At 42.1% G+C, this 17,138-nt stretch overlaps 1 long non-coding RNA gene across 1 annotated transcript; it reads right to left on the reverse strand.

Moving 5' to 3' along the window:
- Nucleotides 1-1,617: 1,617 nt before the first annotated feature.
- Nucleotides 1,618-9,526, reverse strand: LOC105499123 (uncharacterized). Its single transcript, XR_011618459.1, has 3 exons — nucleotides 9,493-9,526; nucleotides 3,290-3,386; nucleotides 1,618-1,677 (listed from the first exon to the last, which is right to left on the reverse strand). It is a non-coding gene; the product is annotated as an uncharacterized lncRNA (long non-coding RNA).
- Nucleotides 9,527-17,138: the final 7,612 nt, after the last annotated feature.

Here is a 17,138-nt window from a genome sequence, read left to right on the forward strand (position 1 = left end):
AGACACATGCACCTGTATGTTCAATGCAGCACTATTCATAATAACAAAACATGGAATCAACCTAAGTGCCCATCGAAGGTGGATTGGATTTTAAAAATGGTATATATACATCATGGAACACTATGCATGTTCTTTTTACCATAAAAAGAACAAAATAATGTCCTTTGCAGCAACATGGACGCAACTGGAGGCTATTATACTGAGCGAACTAACGCAGGCACAGAAAACCAAATATCGCATGTTCTCACTTTCAAGTGGGAGCTAAACACTGAGTACACCCTGGGTACACCTGGACACAAATATGGGAACAACAGACACTGGGGACTACAATATGAGGGAGGGAGGGAGAGGAACAAGGGTTGAAAAACTACCTTTTGGGTACTATGCTCACTACCTCCGTGATGGCTTCAATCATACCTCAAATTTCAGCATCACACAATATGCTCATGTAACAAACCTACACATGTACTACTGTATCTAAAATAAAAGTTTTTTAAAACGGATATCGATTCTAATCCTACTTTACATATAGGCCCCAATTCTACTTTCTTAAAACAGGGCAGATTGGGGGAAGAGAATCCTTCACCTCCAGGTATGTTAGCAAATCTACATGAGTCATGTCATGAAGTCTTACATGCAATCATATAATCATATTCAAGATACATTTTAATTGCGATGCTAAGCTGCCTATTGTGGGGAAAGCCTCAGAAATAAGGGAGATAAGTGTTACCCTAAATTCAGCCCAGAAAGAATCACAGCAGGGATATATAAAACTACTTCAAATATTAGTATAGCTCTTGGTTTTGATTAAACATGTTATATATATATCTCTAATATGTTGATATAACTTAATACCTTAGGTCAAGCTCTGTATATTTATTTATAGTTAATAAATAAATAAATAAGATAATCAGATTTAATAAATAAATCAGATCATCCTTATGTTATAATCAAAAAGATGTTTTCAGGGACTTCAGCTGCCATCTTTGGAATATGATCCCTTTGGGTAGATAGGCTTTCATATATATAGATTTTTTCTTATATATATTTATATTTCATATAAATATTTCATATATATGGCCAGGCGTGGTGGCTCATGCCTGTAATCCCAGCACTTTGGGAGGCCGAGGTGGGCAGGTCATGAGGTCAAGCGATCGAGACCATCCTGGCCAACATGGTGAAACCCCGTCTCTACTAAAAATACACAAAAAATTAGCTGGGCTTGGTGGTACGTGCCTGTAGTCCCAGTTACTCGGGAGGCTGAGGCAGGAGAATCGCTTGAACCCGGGAGGTGGAGGTTGCAGTGAGCCGAGATTGTGCCACTGCACTCCAGTTTGGCAACAGAGAAACTCTGTCTCAAAAAAAAATTCATATATATATATATATTTATGGGGCTTGACTGAAGGTATTAAGTTACATTAAAAGTGGTTTAGGTTGGGGTTCATTGCCAATGAAAATAAAGAAGAGTTGAAGTAGGAAATGTGTGTGGAACTCAGCCAAGCACTGTCTAGGGAACAGTGAGTCTTAATCATAAATATTATTATGGTACTACTATGAGGATGAGTGTTTAATCTACCTTATGGTTAATGAATTCATCCTAAGATGAATGTCTCTTCTCTCATCATCCCATGCTTCCTTAGCAGTGTTTCAGTTATGGTTCAGCTTCTCACTATAGATCTACCTAAGGAAAGAAAAGATATTGGTCATATCAACTTACACGCACTACTGCATATGAACTCTAGTCTATAGATTAAAACAGATTGATAATTTTTACTTTAAATTTCACAAATTTTGATTATAACTTTGCACACAGTTATCACTAAGCTTAATGAATACAAATCTGATTTTCAGTGACAAACCTGTTCGTGTTGTGTTCTTGAAATCAATTATCTGAGCTACAAGACCTGCAGACCTGAGTCTACACAACAATAGATTATCCAAAACAGTGTCCCCCAGTGATCCCTTTGGGTGGATGGGATTTCATCATTTTTTACACATCTACATTGCTTTGTCTCACTTTTGAGTTTATAAAGAATCATTTAAGAAACCAGTCTCAAAGGATCTCCTTTAGGTTTCTTTCTCATTGGTGCTCCGACTCCCCTCTAAACACATTCTCTTCCCCCACTGTCAATAAAGCAACTCTGAAACTTTCAAAAGGTTAGGGATTTTCTGCTTATTTTGGAAATTTTAGGGTGATGTACACCTCAACGTGTTCTTCAATCATTTTGCTACATTGATCAGCTCAATCTTATGTTATACTTATAATCAAAAAGATGTTTTCAGGGACTTTGGCAATATATTGTATTAAAATAAACATTATTATATAAAATTTCATACCATGAGCCATGGATTATTTTAGATAAATAATCCTGTTTTAAAACTGTTTATCTTTTCAAGATTCCAGAATTAAATTCTGTAGCACAATGAGGTTTTTTTTAGCATAATGGAGATTAATATTGAATGTAAATAATCCAATGTTTTCAATGTCCATTTCCCCACCTCTAAATAATAAAGCATTTTTCATTTAAATATAAATAATTCTATGAAAAATTCCTCTTGGTGCTTACAACAAGGAAAAAAAATCTCTCCTCTTGCCTTCGTGCATTTCCTTTAGGTAATAAAACTCCTAAAATACTTCAGATGAAATTTAGAACTTGGTTGCTATAGCTTGCATTTTCTCATATAATATTCTCATTGATCTGAAAGTTCTTTTATTTGTTGGTCTGTCTTATTGTATGTGTGTGGTTTTTTTCAGTTATTTGAATGTTTTTTTTGTACGTGTATTTATTGTAACCTTCCTCAAAACACTTTCAGAAAGTAGAAAACAAACTATAATCATTTTCTGCCTTAGGACAAATATAAGATAGTATGTTTCATCACCTATATATATTTAAGGTGTGCTACATGATATACCCTATTAATTACTGTTTTAACATTATTTTACATATATATTATAAAAACATGGTCACTTTTTTTCCTTTTAGAGGCTGTTAGGATGTAAGTTATGGATTCCTTCCATTTAAACTACCATAACTGAATTGTGGTCTATTGTTTTCTCTTCTCCAAGTGGACTTCATACTCATTAGCTATGTCCTATAAGATATTTTGCTAGATCTGACATGGGGGAGACATTTATTAAACTAATGAAAATAAAATTTCACAGACAACCTTGAAATGCCAAATATCTGCTAACAGAAAGTCCACCAGCAAACAAATACATAAGAAAAACAGGGATGGTTATGTGAAGATACTAGGCAGCTAAGTGTAACAAAGTAAAGGGCTTGATTACCATGGTAATGATCTGATCACAGCACCTTGGCAGTGGAAACTGTGTTTTATGATCAAGAAACTGAATCTCCAGCCAAATCTTGGTTATCAGAAAACAGCTGCAGAATGGAGAAAACATTTTATTTATATCTGAAATAATCCCCAGCCTTCTGATGACACATTAACCTGATATTTATCATAAGCTAAGCTGAGAGTATATGAACTAAGAAAGGATTCTCTAACTTGTCTACAGGATAGGGATCATTTCCTTTCCCTGAAAGCTGGAGATGAAATCCTGTGTGTGTGGGAGGTAATGAAATCTCATTGGATTCTGAACAGAACAGAGAGGATTTAGTGATCTTCATTTAAGCTCTTGATCCATCAGGTTTTGCCAGCCAACCGAAGAGAAGACTAAATGGCAAAAGACACTGATTTAGAGATCTACCAAGTTAAGGTTTTGGGAACTTGCCCTAATTGGCCCAATACCTAAAGTTTGAACCCTGGAGTTACACAAAGATTAAACATGACCCCAAAGATTGTGTTAGTCCTTCAGTCACATAAGGATGCACGTATTGGTAAATATGATAGTTCTGAACTATACTATGTAGTAATACATTAAGAACTCTGATTTTGTATCAAATTACATTGGCCCAAATCATAACTCTACTTGTTTCATCTGGACAACCAGCTCAACTAAGAAGGATAAAAGAAAGGGAGATGGCATTTACTGAGTATCCACTACATGTTAGCATTGTTGCTATTACTTTTCAGATACTCTACTTACTTTAAAACTCAGACTGTCTCTAAGTGGACAGTACTATTGATTCAAGACAATAGTGGTAACTGAAAGTGCATGGAAATGAAGTAAATTACCTATGCTCTGTTTTATCCTACCTGTACCCACTTCCAACCTAAATTTTACCCAGATATCTAAAGTCATCACATAACATTCTTACTCCTCTCCACCAAACAAATTAAAGAATATGTGCAAACTACATAAGCATGTGTAGGGTTTTAATTAGCATTGCACTATATTTATAAAATGGTTTAAAATTTGGAATCTTTTTAATAGTGGATCTATCCAGTAATAAAAGAAGTCACTCTAGGTTTATTTTTAATGTTCTGCTGTAGCGTTCAAAAGATTTTGGTAGCAAAATAAGCTATAAATTTAACATTTAAATTTTAATTACCCAACTTTCTGAATACTCCCATAATTCTTTAAATGTTTGGTTTTTGTCTGTTTTGTGGAATTTTTTATGTATAGAGCCATATCATGTACAAATGAAGATGTATTTGTAACCTTTTCAGTATTTATTACTCTTATTTTTCCTTGTTTGTTTTTGCTAACATTTCCAAAATGTACATAAATAATAATATTTTAGATAGCTCTCTCTTTCTCCAAATTTAATAGAAATGCTTCTGGTCTTTTATCATTTAGTGTGTGTACATATATGTGTGTGTACACACGTGTATGTTAAGTTGAAGAAAACACACATTTATTGAGGATTAAGGAGATATCTTTATGTTCCTCTTTTAGTAAAAAATTTTATTATTAGGAATGAATAAAGTTTATCAAATGCATTATCAACTTCTATCAAAATTACCTTATAATTATTTTGACATAATGAAATTCTCATATTAACCATTCTTGTAGTTGTAGTGTAAATACAAGTTTGTCTTAAACCTATACTCTTTTAATGTAATTCTGGATTATATTGTCTAATATTTTATATGGAATTTATATGTAACCATAAAGAAGCAATATTCAGGTGTTTTTGTTTGAATAATATAACTGTATTGTAGCTTCATATAAACATCTTTTATGTTTTTCTGCATTCTTTATGATTTGAAGGGTTAATGCCATAAAATATATTCCCAATAATTTGAATGAAATGATATGAAAAACAGCAGTATAGGTTTTGACAGAGTAGTTCCTTTGACCACAATCTCTAATTCTTCCAGAGTTAAATTCTTTATTGTGGCTTTTTAACTGTACTTGAGTCAAATTCAGGATTTTATATAACACTGGAAAAGCTATTAGCGTAGAGTTACAGAAAATAATCTCCTATAATCCTTCCATTTTTGCATGAATTTGTTATTTTCCACTTTCTCATATCTAATTTTGCTTAACTATTTATCAAAATACTACCTTTTAGATTTATCTGTCAATTGCTCTTCTCTCTTTTCTTTTTATTTCTTACTTCCTTAAAAAAAAACCAGTTTTAGCTTATTTCATTTAAGGTATTTCTAGATTTCTTTATTTTTGTCATAATGTATCAACCAGAGAAGCAGAACCAGTAGGGTAGCTATGTATAGGATAGGCATGTGTAAGATAAGTATACATAAGAGATATAGACATAGATATATTAGAGAGCGAGATTGATCTTATACAAAGAAAATGATTGTGTTGGCTGGCTAAGGAAGTCCAATATCTGTAAGGAAGGAAGTTAGGAAGGAATTATCATAAACATGTTGGGGCCGGGTGCAGTGGCTCACGCCTATAATCCCAGCACTTTGGGAGGCCGAGGCAGGTGGATCACGAGGTCAGGAGTTCAAGATGAACCTGGCTAACACAGTGAAACCCCGTCTCTACAAAAAATACAAAAACATTAGCCAGGCGTGATGGCAGACACCTGTAATCCCAGCTACTTGGGAGGCTGAGGCAGAGAATTGCTTGAACCCAGGAGGCAGAGGTTGCAGTGAACCAAGATCACGCCACTGCACTCCAGCCTGGGCGACAGAGCAAGACCCCGTCTCATAAAACAAACCAACCAACCAACAAACAAACAAAAAACATGTTGGAACCCATGGACATGGGTCAAAACTATGCCTACAGGCAGTCAGGAAGGGACAATTATGAAAAAGACAGAAGTTGTCCATGGCACAGGTGGACACTACTGTACACAGGAAGAATATCTTCTCTGTCACAGGAAAGCCTCAGCCCTGCTTTTAGACCTTCTAACTGATTAGGTCAGGTCCAACCTGATTGAAATCAATTAATTAGAGTTTAATTACATTACAAAATCCCTTCACAGCAAAACCTAGATGAGTGTTTGAATAACTGGGGACAGTAGCCTAGTCAAGTTGACATATCAAAAAAGCTGTCAAACATGTATTTCTCTGTGTATCTGGTTTTCCTTTCCAATGACTTCTAAAGTAAACTGTCTTTGACATTTGACATCGCAACCTTTATAAATGAAAATATCTTATTCAAACTTATTTTCCTCAGTTAATTTCTAAAATGAAACCCTGACTATTAATTTCTTCCTCCCAATTTGTGATAGCGTAACTCTGGTTTTTGCTGATCCCTCTTCAATTAACTTTCTCTGATATTTGGGGTAAAAGAAATTTGGCAGTGGATTAAAGACTTAAATCTAAGACCTCAAACTATGAAACTACTACAAGAAAACATCAGGGAACCTCTCCAGAACATTGGTCTGGGCAAAAATTTCTTGAGTAAAACCCCACAAGCACAAGCAATCAAAGCAAAAATGGACAAATGGGATGATATCAAGTTAAAAAGCTTCTGCACAGTAAAGGAAACAATCAAAAAAGTGAAGAGACAACCCACAGAATGGGAAAAATATTTGCAAACTACTGATCTGAGCAGAAATTAGTAGAAATATTAGTAATATTAATATATATTAAAAATTAGAATATATAAGGAGCTCAAACAACTCGACAGGAAAAAAATCTAATAATCTAACTTCTAAAATGGGCAAAGGATCTGAATAGACATTTCTCAAAAGAATACATACAAGCATATGAAAAGATGGCAAACACGCATAGGAAAAGGTACTCAATATCACTGATCATCAGAGAAATGCATATCAAAACTACAATGAGATATCATCTCACCTCCATTAAAATGGCTTATATCCAAAAGACAGGCAATAACAAATGCTGGTGAGGATGTGGAGGGAAGGGAACCCTTGCATGCTGTTGGTGGGAATATAAATCAGTACAACCACTACAGAGAAAAATTTGGAGGTTGCTCAAAAAACGAAAAATGTAGTTACCATATGATGCAGCAATTGCACTGCTGGGTATATAACTAAAAGAAAGGAAATCAGTATATTGAAGAGATATCTGCACTCCCATATTTGTTGCAGCACTGTTCACAATAACCAAAATCTGGAAGCAACCTAAGTGCCCATCAACAGATGAATGGATAAGGAAAATGTGGTACATACACACAATGGAGTGCTATTCCACCACAAAAAGAATGAGATCCTCTCATTTGCAACAACACGGATGGGACTGGAGGTTATTATGCTAAGTGAAACAAGCCAGGTACAAAAGGATAAGCATCGCATGTTCTTATTTATTTATGGGATCTAAAAATCAAAACAACTGAACTCATGAAGATAGAGAGTAGAAAGATAGTTACCAGAGACTAGGAAGGGTATTGGGGGAATTGGGGGAGGTGAGGATGGTTAATCAGTACAAAAAGTAGTTAGAAAGAACAAGGCCTAGTATTTTATAACATAACAAAGGGGCTATATTCAATAGTAATTTAACTGTACATTAAAAAATTACTAAAATAGTGTAATTGGATTGTTTGTAACACAAAGAATAAATGCTTCAGGGGATGGATGCCCCATTTTCCATGATGTGATTATTAGGCATTGCATGCCTGCATCAAAACATCTCATGTACCCCATAAATATATATACACTTACTATGTACCCACAATTTTTTTAAAAAAGAAATTTGTCATCTAATTTCTGGGTCATATCTTTCTGCAAATAGATGTTCTCTTATCTCCTATTTCTACCATCCTCAGCTCTGCTTTGGGTTTGGAAAGCCAAACGCACCAGAGATCTGGTGCCTGCAAGGTTAGACTTTGCTTGTCTTGTAAAAACAAGTTTAATGTGTATAAGTAAGAGTTCATAATAGTTTGAAATAATATAGGGGAATATAAGCCAGCATAGAGCTGAAAATATCTTAACATTACTGTTCACAAAGGCCATTAATTCATCTAATCATAAAAATTTTTCCTTTGGCCCTAGTCCCTGCCAAGGTGAAACTTCTGGCATATGTGTGTGTGTGCGTGTGTGTGTGTGTGTGTGTATACACATACATATATATTATATCTACATATATAATTTATGTATATGAATCATATATATGGATATATATGTATATGGATATATATGAATAATATATATACATATATCATAATCTGACAAAATAAATTTTCCATCTGCTTGTACTTTATTACATATAACAATTCAACTCAATTTATCCAAGACATGGTCTTATATTTCTCCATCATAAGGGCAATTATATAATTTTTAAAATAACAAAATCATTTGCACTAACAACAATTTATGCCTGAACCCCATGCCCGAAGGAGAAGAGATAAGGCCAATTTGTGTTTTCTTTTTCTTTTACTATGTGAATTTATTTACTGGGATTTTGGTTCTAGTCCACTAGAATCAAATTACAATTATGCATACATAATGTAGCTTTTGTTTCAGGAATTATAATCTGCATATTATCTTCTGTAATAGCATTAATCAAAATCACTTAAACATCCCTTTATCTACATGGATAAGGTTTGCATTGCAACTTCTTTTGCATATACTTCCCTGCTTGTCTTGTTTATACAAGAAGAGTTTTCTGGACTAGTGCAAGGATGGTAAATTTCCAAGTCTCTTGTTTTTGAGAATTTGTCATCTTGTTTGTAAAAGGCAGTTTAGTTAAATTTAGGATTGCAGTGGGATATATTTCTCCCTGGAAAAGTACTAGATAGGAGTTCCAGGAGCAAAGAGTACATGAGGAGCAGCCACTGTTCGTGCTGGGACTCAGGGGCACTATCCAGTCATTATCTAGCTCTCATGCAATGATCCCAGAAGAGTAGAAGCCAACCAAAAATTCCCTATGGGAAAACATGGTCCTTGCAGCACAAGCCTGATGAGGCACAGGTGGCCAGTGGTCCTTCAGGCTAATTTATAGCCCTCCAGATGCCGACCCAGACCCTTAGGGGCACCAGCATGACCAAAAACTGGTGTAGCGAAGGCCTTGGAAGCATCAGACTGCTTACCTAAGACAGCCTAAAAGAACCCAGGGCCCTGGCAGCAATCATCTCACCCCTATGAAGAGCCTTGGGGGACCTTTCTGTGACGCGGGTGCTGCGGAACCCAGAGCTATCAGCAGAACTAGCCCGTTTGGCCTGGGTCCATCTCACCCTCAGAATCCAGGACTCTTTCAGACTTGTACCTGCCACCTCAGTCGCATCCGAGAGCACTTCCGGACACTTTCTGTCCTGGCGCTGGGGGTCTAAGAGCCCTTTCTGAAACCAAACTGCACGCGCACTGGTTTCCAGGGGTGCCTTACAGGTTATAACCTGCTCCTTTCCGTGGGTAACAGGGATCTACTGACTATCATGCTTCCAGAGTCGGGGCGGGGGGCGGGGGCTTAGGGAACGCATTTGGTCTTCTTAATTCCATCCGGCTAGAACCCTGGGGAATCTTCTGTCCCCCAAACTTCCCACCAGCTAGGGTTCCGAGTTGCTTCTTACCACAAGACTGTGCGAGCACTGGGGAACTGAGAGGTTCTGCAACCCACCGGCCCGCCGGCGATGTAAAGAACATTTCCAATACCGATAGTGGCTTCTTGCAGGGAAAATAGAATCCTTTCGGGACCTTCGGCGTCATCCAGCAATCTAGGGAATATTGAGCCCACTAGGCCACCGTCTCTCTTTCGCACAGGTGCCCTGGAATCTTCCGGTCACCAGCCAGCCATCTCCCCAGGGTTCCGGGGATCCCTACGTCCCCCAGACAGTCCTTATGCGACGAAACCCTGGGCTCCTCCTTTTAGGCTTTAAGTAGCACGAGTCCTTTCAGTTTGAGTCTATTTCGCTTTCCTAGACCCTGGGACTCTTCCAGATAACATACCTGCTACCGTATTGGGGCAGCGAGGAGGGCACTGTTGGACAATATCTACCCAGGAACTGCTGCCCTAGGAACCTTTTTTTTGGTGACCAGAATGCCCACGACATGAGATAACAAGGGACCCTAACCAGCTTTTGTGCAGCGGAATATATGGCCCCAAACTTCTAGCATGTTGCTACCATGGGGCGCCTTTTGGCAGCTGTACTCCATGACACTGATGTCAAGAGGTCCCTTACGGCCCTAAGTTTCTGAGATCGTTCCTGCCTACAGTCCACAGACATGCTTGGTACCTGGTGTTTTCTGCTCGTGAGTTCTTCTAATGTAGAAACCTGTGCAAGTTTGGTCCAAGTACAGACCTCAAGCTGCGGTATTGCGGGGACTTTGCGTTTAGAAATTGGAGCAATTTTGGCCACACTCCGTACCCGTACATTCGTTCCGCTTCCCCTACGCCCCCACCCCCAACCCCTGCCGCCAGTGTGGGTGCTCAGAGGAACCTTCTGACTACTGACATGGTCCCTTGCTAGGTTTCCAGGGCCCCTTTTGGCCCGGAAGCATCTGGGTTGCCTGGAAAACAAAGGTTCGTAGGCCACTGGCCTGCCTCTATGATGCAGAATCCAGAACCCTTCCAGTTACCAAGCAGGCTTGGTGCTAGAAAAAGAATCTGTGTCATGTCCAATCTTCATTGCCTGTATGCAATTGAATCTGTAACTCTTTTGATTACATACCTGCCCACGTGCTGGTGTTCCTGGAGACCTTCTGAACAGCAGCTGGCCCAGTCCCTACATTCCATACATCCTTATAGTCCCAGTGTGACTGTGAGCTGGGGCATCTTGTACCCTTGCACCCCTCACCCTCCCTACAGGTTTCAGAACCCAGAGCGCACTGGACGTTGTGTCCATCCCCACCTCTAGGTCTCTGTCCATTATTCTGGACTTACCCTGCCTGAACACTGGCACCCCAGGAGCACTTCCAGATACATTCTGCAGTGGTGCTGATGCCATGCAGGCCCTTTCTGAGGCTAGGCTACATTCTGCACTAGTGCTGATGCCATGTAGGCCCTTTCTGAGACCAGGCTGTCTGCCCAGTGGGTTCCAAGATAGGCCTTATGGGCACTAGCCTACATCCATGCCATGGATCACAATTCCCTAAAGGCAGTGGTATAGTTTGGATATTTGTCCCCACCCAAACCTCATGCTGAAATGTATTCCCCAATGTTGGAGGTGGGGCCTGGTGGGAGGTATTTGGATCAAAGGGGCATATCCTTCATAAGTGGGCCATCCCCTTGATGTTAAGTGAGCTGTGGCCCTGATTTCACAAGAGATCTGGTCCTTTAAAAGTGTGTGGCACCTCCCCCCAACTCTCTCTCTCTTTTACTCTTGCTTTCACCATGTGATGTGCCTGCTCCCCCTCTGCCTTCTGCCATGATTGGAAGCTTCTTGAGACCTCCTCAGAAGCAGCTGCCACTATGCTTCCTGTACAGCCTGCAGAACTGTGAGCCAATTAAGCCTCTTTCCTTATAAACTACCCAATCTCAGGTATTTCTTTATAGCAATGCCAGGACGGCCTAATACAAGAAGACATCCATCCAGCACTCTAGTACTGGGACCCCTTTTCTCCACTGCCCCTCTACCAGGGCATTGCTTCAAAATCCTCTGGCCACTAGACTTACACCAGCTAGGGTTTTTAGATTCCTGCTATCACACATCCTGTGCCTCTGGGGAAATGAGAGTTATCATATGATCCACCTGCCTTCCTGTGGTGAAAGGAAAGCATTTATTTATATTTATATTTAGGGAACTGACTTAGGACAGGGAAAAGGTGAGTTCTTCAGGCCTTGAGCTAGCTGCAAGTTCAGGAATTATGAGCACTAGCAGCCATCAGCCCCTCTTGTGGCTGCCCTAGGGACAGGACAGGCCTTTGGGGAGAGGTTTGGGGAAGGAAACCTGTGGCCCTTCCAGTCCTGTGACCCCATTTGCAATGGTACCAAGAATCCCTGTGGACCTTCCCATCACCCTCTGGGCTAGCACCTGTGGTTTCCTGTGTCCTCACAGTGTGTTGACTGGTTGCTCATCAGCTGGGGAACAATGTATACTTGCGACCATCATACTTTATTTAGGCTGTGGAATCCAGACACCTTGGGCATTATGTCTATCTCCATCCCAACATTCAGGATATTTAGGATTCTTTTGAACACGTGCCATGCAGGACACTGCTGCCCTGTGGAATCTTTATGAAGCCAGGCTGCCTTCACACTGGGTTCCAGGAGAGCACTTATGGGCAGTTGCCTGCACCCTTGTGTGGAACACAGGGTCTTGTTAGTAACCATCCATTCAGAACCACTTCCCTACCATACCTCCCTCTTTGTGGTACCCTGGGGAACCTTCTGGTTTTCATACTTCTGCCAGCTAGGGTTCCAGGTTTCTTGTTGGCCTCCAGCAAGGGGTGAAAAACCTACCTGCATGAGCTGGAAAGAAGAGCATTTTTGGCCACAACACTTTCATTGGGCAAGTGAACCATAAGCCCTTCTTGCCTTCAGCCAAGCTTCAAGTTCAGAAATTATGACCACTCTCGGCCACTGTCTGTCCCTTGCAAGTGCACCCCTAAGAATCTTCCTGTCCATAGTCTGACTGCTCACTAGGGTTCTGGTGATCCTTCAGTCCCTACCACCATCCTTCCCCCAGTGCGTGTATCCTGGTGAATCTTCTGACCACGGATGTGCCCCTTCATTTAGGATTCCAGTACTCTTTCTGGCCCCATTATCTCATGTACCTGAGAAACAGAGGTTCTTCGGTCATCAACCCACCTGAGTGATTCAGACTCCGGAATCCTTTTGATTACTGGACAGGCCACGGGAACTTATGTTTCTTCTGCTCCTCAGCTAGTCCGTGTATGAAGTTTCAGTCACCGGACTGCCCACATGTTAATGTCCTTGGGAAAGCAAAGTTTCTTTTGTGACAAGTCTGCCTTCCTGTGGTGGAAGAAGAGCATTTACCATTGGGCCACCGGCATTCTGCAGGAGAACCATGAGCCCTTTAGGCACTGAGTGAATTCACAGTCTCAAGAATCATGATTTTTTCAGCTACTGTCTGTCCCTTTTGTGGGTGTCCCCAGGGAAGCTTCCAGCCACCTATCTCTGCTCTTGCCAGCATTCCAGGGATCCTTCATGTCCACATACAATCCTTTTAGGGTGGAAACAGGGCTTCTCTTACTAGGGCCGTCAGCAGGACTAGGCCTTTCAGCCTGGGTCCATCTCAACCTCTTACACCGCAGGATCCTTTGGGACACATGTCAGCTACTCCGATGGTGCCAGGGGCAGGGACAGAGGACTTCTGGACACCATCTGCCCCAGCATTGCTACTTTGGGAGACCTTTTTGCGTCCAGACTGACTGTGAATTGGGGTCCTATGGGCCACAGCAAGATCACATACTGTGGAATATGTGGCCCTAATTGAGAATCATGGTAACAAGACTCTAGAGCTCTGGAACCCCTTTTGGCACCTGTACTTCACGGTGTTAGTGACTTCAGGGCCTTTCTGGCCATAATGTTTCTGGGTTCTTTCCTGCCTGGCCATGCTTGGGTTCTGAGAGGCTTTTGGTCATGAGTTTGCCTGCCTGCTTGCTGTTGGAACTGGAGCAAGTTTGGTCACCCTATACACCTCATAGTGGGGAAGCCTGTGTACTCTGCTTTCACGGATGAGTCATTTCGGCCACTGTCCTTTTCCCCTACTAAGCTAACCATGTGGGTGCCCTTCGGAAATGTCTGATCCCCTATGTGCCTCCTTGCTAGGGTTCTGTAGCACCTTCTGACCCAGAGTCATCAGAGTTTCCTTGGAATTAAAGTTTCTTCGGCCACCAGCCTGTCTGCATAATGTAGAATCCAGAATCTTTTACACTTACTGGGCAGGCCTAGCATCAAGATCCTAATGGTCTTTCCTGTCCTACCTTACACTGCTTGCAATGGAACCAAGGTTTCTTTTGGCATAGTTCTTTCCCACTCATTAGTGTCCCTGGGGACCTTTTGATATCTGTCTAGGCCTGCCACTATGTTTCTGTGTGTCCTCATGGCCCCTATGCTCACCCCAACGCTGTTTACTGGGAAATCCAGTCCCTTTAGGCATCATATCTATCCCCATTCCGACCTATATGAGCCCATGGGCTCTTCTTCTGTACACATGCTGTTTAGGGAACTGGCACTCCAAGTCCTTTCTGGAACCAGATTGCCTGCACACTGGGTTCAGGAGAGCCCTTATGGCCACTAGCCTGCACTCATACAGTGGAACACAGGGCCTTGTTTGTAACCATCTATCCTGAACCTTAGGACACAAGGGCCTCTTTTTGCTATCACATCTCCATCTTTGGAGTGCCCTGGGGAACCTCCATCATATTTCTTGCCAACTATGGTCACAGGTTTCCTGTCAGCCCTTAGCTGTGTATGCCCTAGGTAACCAAGGGTTCTTTAGGGACCAGCCTGCCCATCCTAGGTGGAGAAGAGACTATTTGATCACAGCCCTACCGTCTTGCAAGGGAACCATGAACTCTTTGGGCCTTCAGGCAGACTAAAAGTTCAGGAATCATGATCCCTCTTGACCACCATCTGTCCCTCATGAGTGTGCCCTGGGGAATCATCCTATCGACAATGTGACCCCTGCTAAAGTTCTGGTGATCATTCAGGCCCCTACACAGTTAATCTTTTGGTGTGAATAACCCGGTGAATCTTCCCTCATTAGGATTTTGGGACTCCTTCCCGTCACAAGTCATTGTGCGTGCTTGGGAAGGTTCTTTAGCCACCAGCCTACCTGCACAATTCAGAATCCAAAAGCTTTCTGGTCTCTGGCAGGCCTCCCACTGGCAAGCCATTGGTTCTTCCTGCTTTCAACTACCCCATGTGCAATGAATCCTAGAACTCTTTCAGTCGCTTCCCTCCCAATGTTAGTGTGCCTGGGGAGCTTTAGGACACCAGCTGTCCTGGCCCCTGGAGTTCCACATGTCCTTATGGCTTCTAGCCTGCCTGAAGAATTAGGGAACCACATACCCTCTGTTCATCAATCACCCTTTCTATAGGTCTGGGAACACAGACCCCATTGGACGATCCCTACCTCTCTTGTGTACCCTTCTGACCATCACTTTCCCTCACATGCTGTGGACCTGTACCATTTGGCATCCAGTCATCCTGAACTCTAGGACCCTGGCTGTTTCTTTGTAGCTGTACCAGCCAGGGCACTGGCACCCCAGAAACACTTCCAGAAACATTCTGCCCTGGCGCTGCTACCCTCTGGACCCTGTGACCAGACTGCCTCCACATTGGGTGCCAGGGTAGCCCTCATAACCTGCTCCCATGTGGTGGAATACGGGGCCCTATTGACAAACATCCATCCAGAACACAGATGCACAGGCCTCTTTTCACCAGTGCATCTCCATCTGGGATGTGCCCTGCAGAAACTCCCTAGTCACCATATTTCCTGCTCCTTAGAGTTCTGGCTTTCCTTGTGGCTCGCAGGTTGCCTGCGTGCTAGGGTACTGAAATCTCTTTGCCAATTTTTCCTCTGCTTGCTGTGGAAACAAGAGCACATTTAGTTATATTACTGGCCTCCAGATAGGAAACTATGAGTTCTACATGCTCTCAGTTAGCTATCAAGCTGAGAATGCAAAAGCCATTTTGTTCACCATCCATCCATGGAGCTGGTGCCCTAGAGAAACTTCTGACCAACAGTCAGCCTGCTCCCTAGGATTCCAATTTTTTCCTCACAACCCTGGCTGCCTTTGTGTTGGTGATATGAAGGTTCATAGGCTGTCCAGTCTTCTGTGGAATCCACAGCCTTTTGGGCATCATTCCATCTCATCCTGTGCTACCTTGGTGCCATTCTGGACACTTGCTTGGCACAACGCTGGTGACCAGATTTTTTTTTTTTTTTTTTTTTTTTTTTTTTTTTTTTTTTTTTTTTTTTTGAGATGGAGTCTTGCTCTGTCGCCCAGGCTGGAGTGCAGTGGCGTGATCTCGGCTCTCTGCGAGCTCCACCTCCTGGATTCACGCCATTCTTCTGCCTCAGCCTCCCAAGTAGCTGGGACTACAGATGCCCGCCACCACGCCCGGCTATTTTTTTTTTTTTTTTGTATTTTTAGTAGAGATGGGGTTTCACTGTGTTAGCCAGGATGGTCTCGATATCCTGACCTCATGATCCGCCCGCCTCGGCCTCCCAAAGTGCTGGGATTACAAGTGTGAGCCACCACACCCAGCCACTGGTGACCAGATTTTTTGTGCCTCCTTAGCACAGGAGGAGGCAGGTGTTCATAAGTGCACCTAGAAACCTATTGTGAGGGCTATCCGGTCACCAAAAGGGCCCCAAAAGGACCTTGCAGCAGTGCATGGGCAGAAGTTTCTGGAAGAGCCCTGGGGAGGCAGAGGGTGGGATGATGCAAAACTGAAAGAGTTCCATATCAGACAGGATGGCTAATAGCCAGTGATCCCTGTTTTCAAACACACAGGATTTAGTAGAGGGCAGAAGGCCCCCTTGGACACTAACACATGAGAAGTACCTTGGTCAAAAGGGTGCTAAGGGCCACAGCACACAGGCTGGCTTATGGCCAACAAGGTCTTGTGTTCCATGGCACAGGAGCATGCTAGTGTGCCCATAAGTGCCCCCAGGAACCCAGTGTGTGGGATGCCTGGTTGCTAAACGGGCGAGTAGGACACCGGTGTAAGGGCAGGAGTTTCTAAAAGTGCCCCTGAGGCACAAGTGTGCTGGTAGGCTTGTGTCCAGAGGAATCCCAGGGACAAAGAAGGTGGAATGACCAATGTCCAAAGCACCCTGGGTTCCACAGCCTATAGGGACAGTGATAGTCAAAACAGTACATCATTCCCTAGCACACAGGCAGGCTATAAGGACCTGTGGAACCGCAGTGGGAGGGCTGGCTGGTGGTTGGTATGTTGCTAGAGATACCAATGCATGGGAAGGACAGTGGAAAAGCGTTCTA

The sequence above is a fragment of the Macaca nemestrina genome, chromosome X (genome assembly GCF_043159975.1).
Source record: "Macaca nemestrina isolate mMacNem1 chromosome X, mMacNem.hap1, whole genome shotgun sequence".
In the NCBI taxonomy this organism is placed as follows: Eukaryota; Metazoa; Chordata; class Mammalia; order Primates; family Cercopithecidae; genus Macaca; species Macaca nemestrina.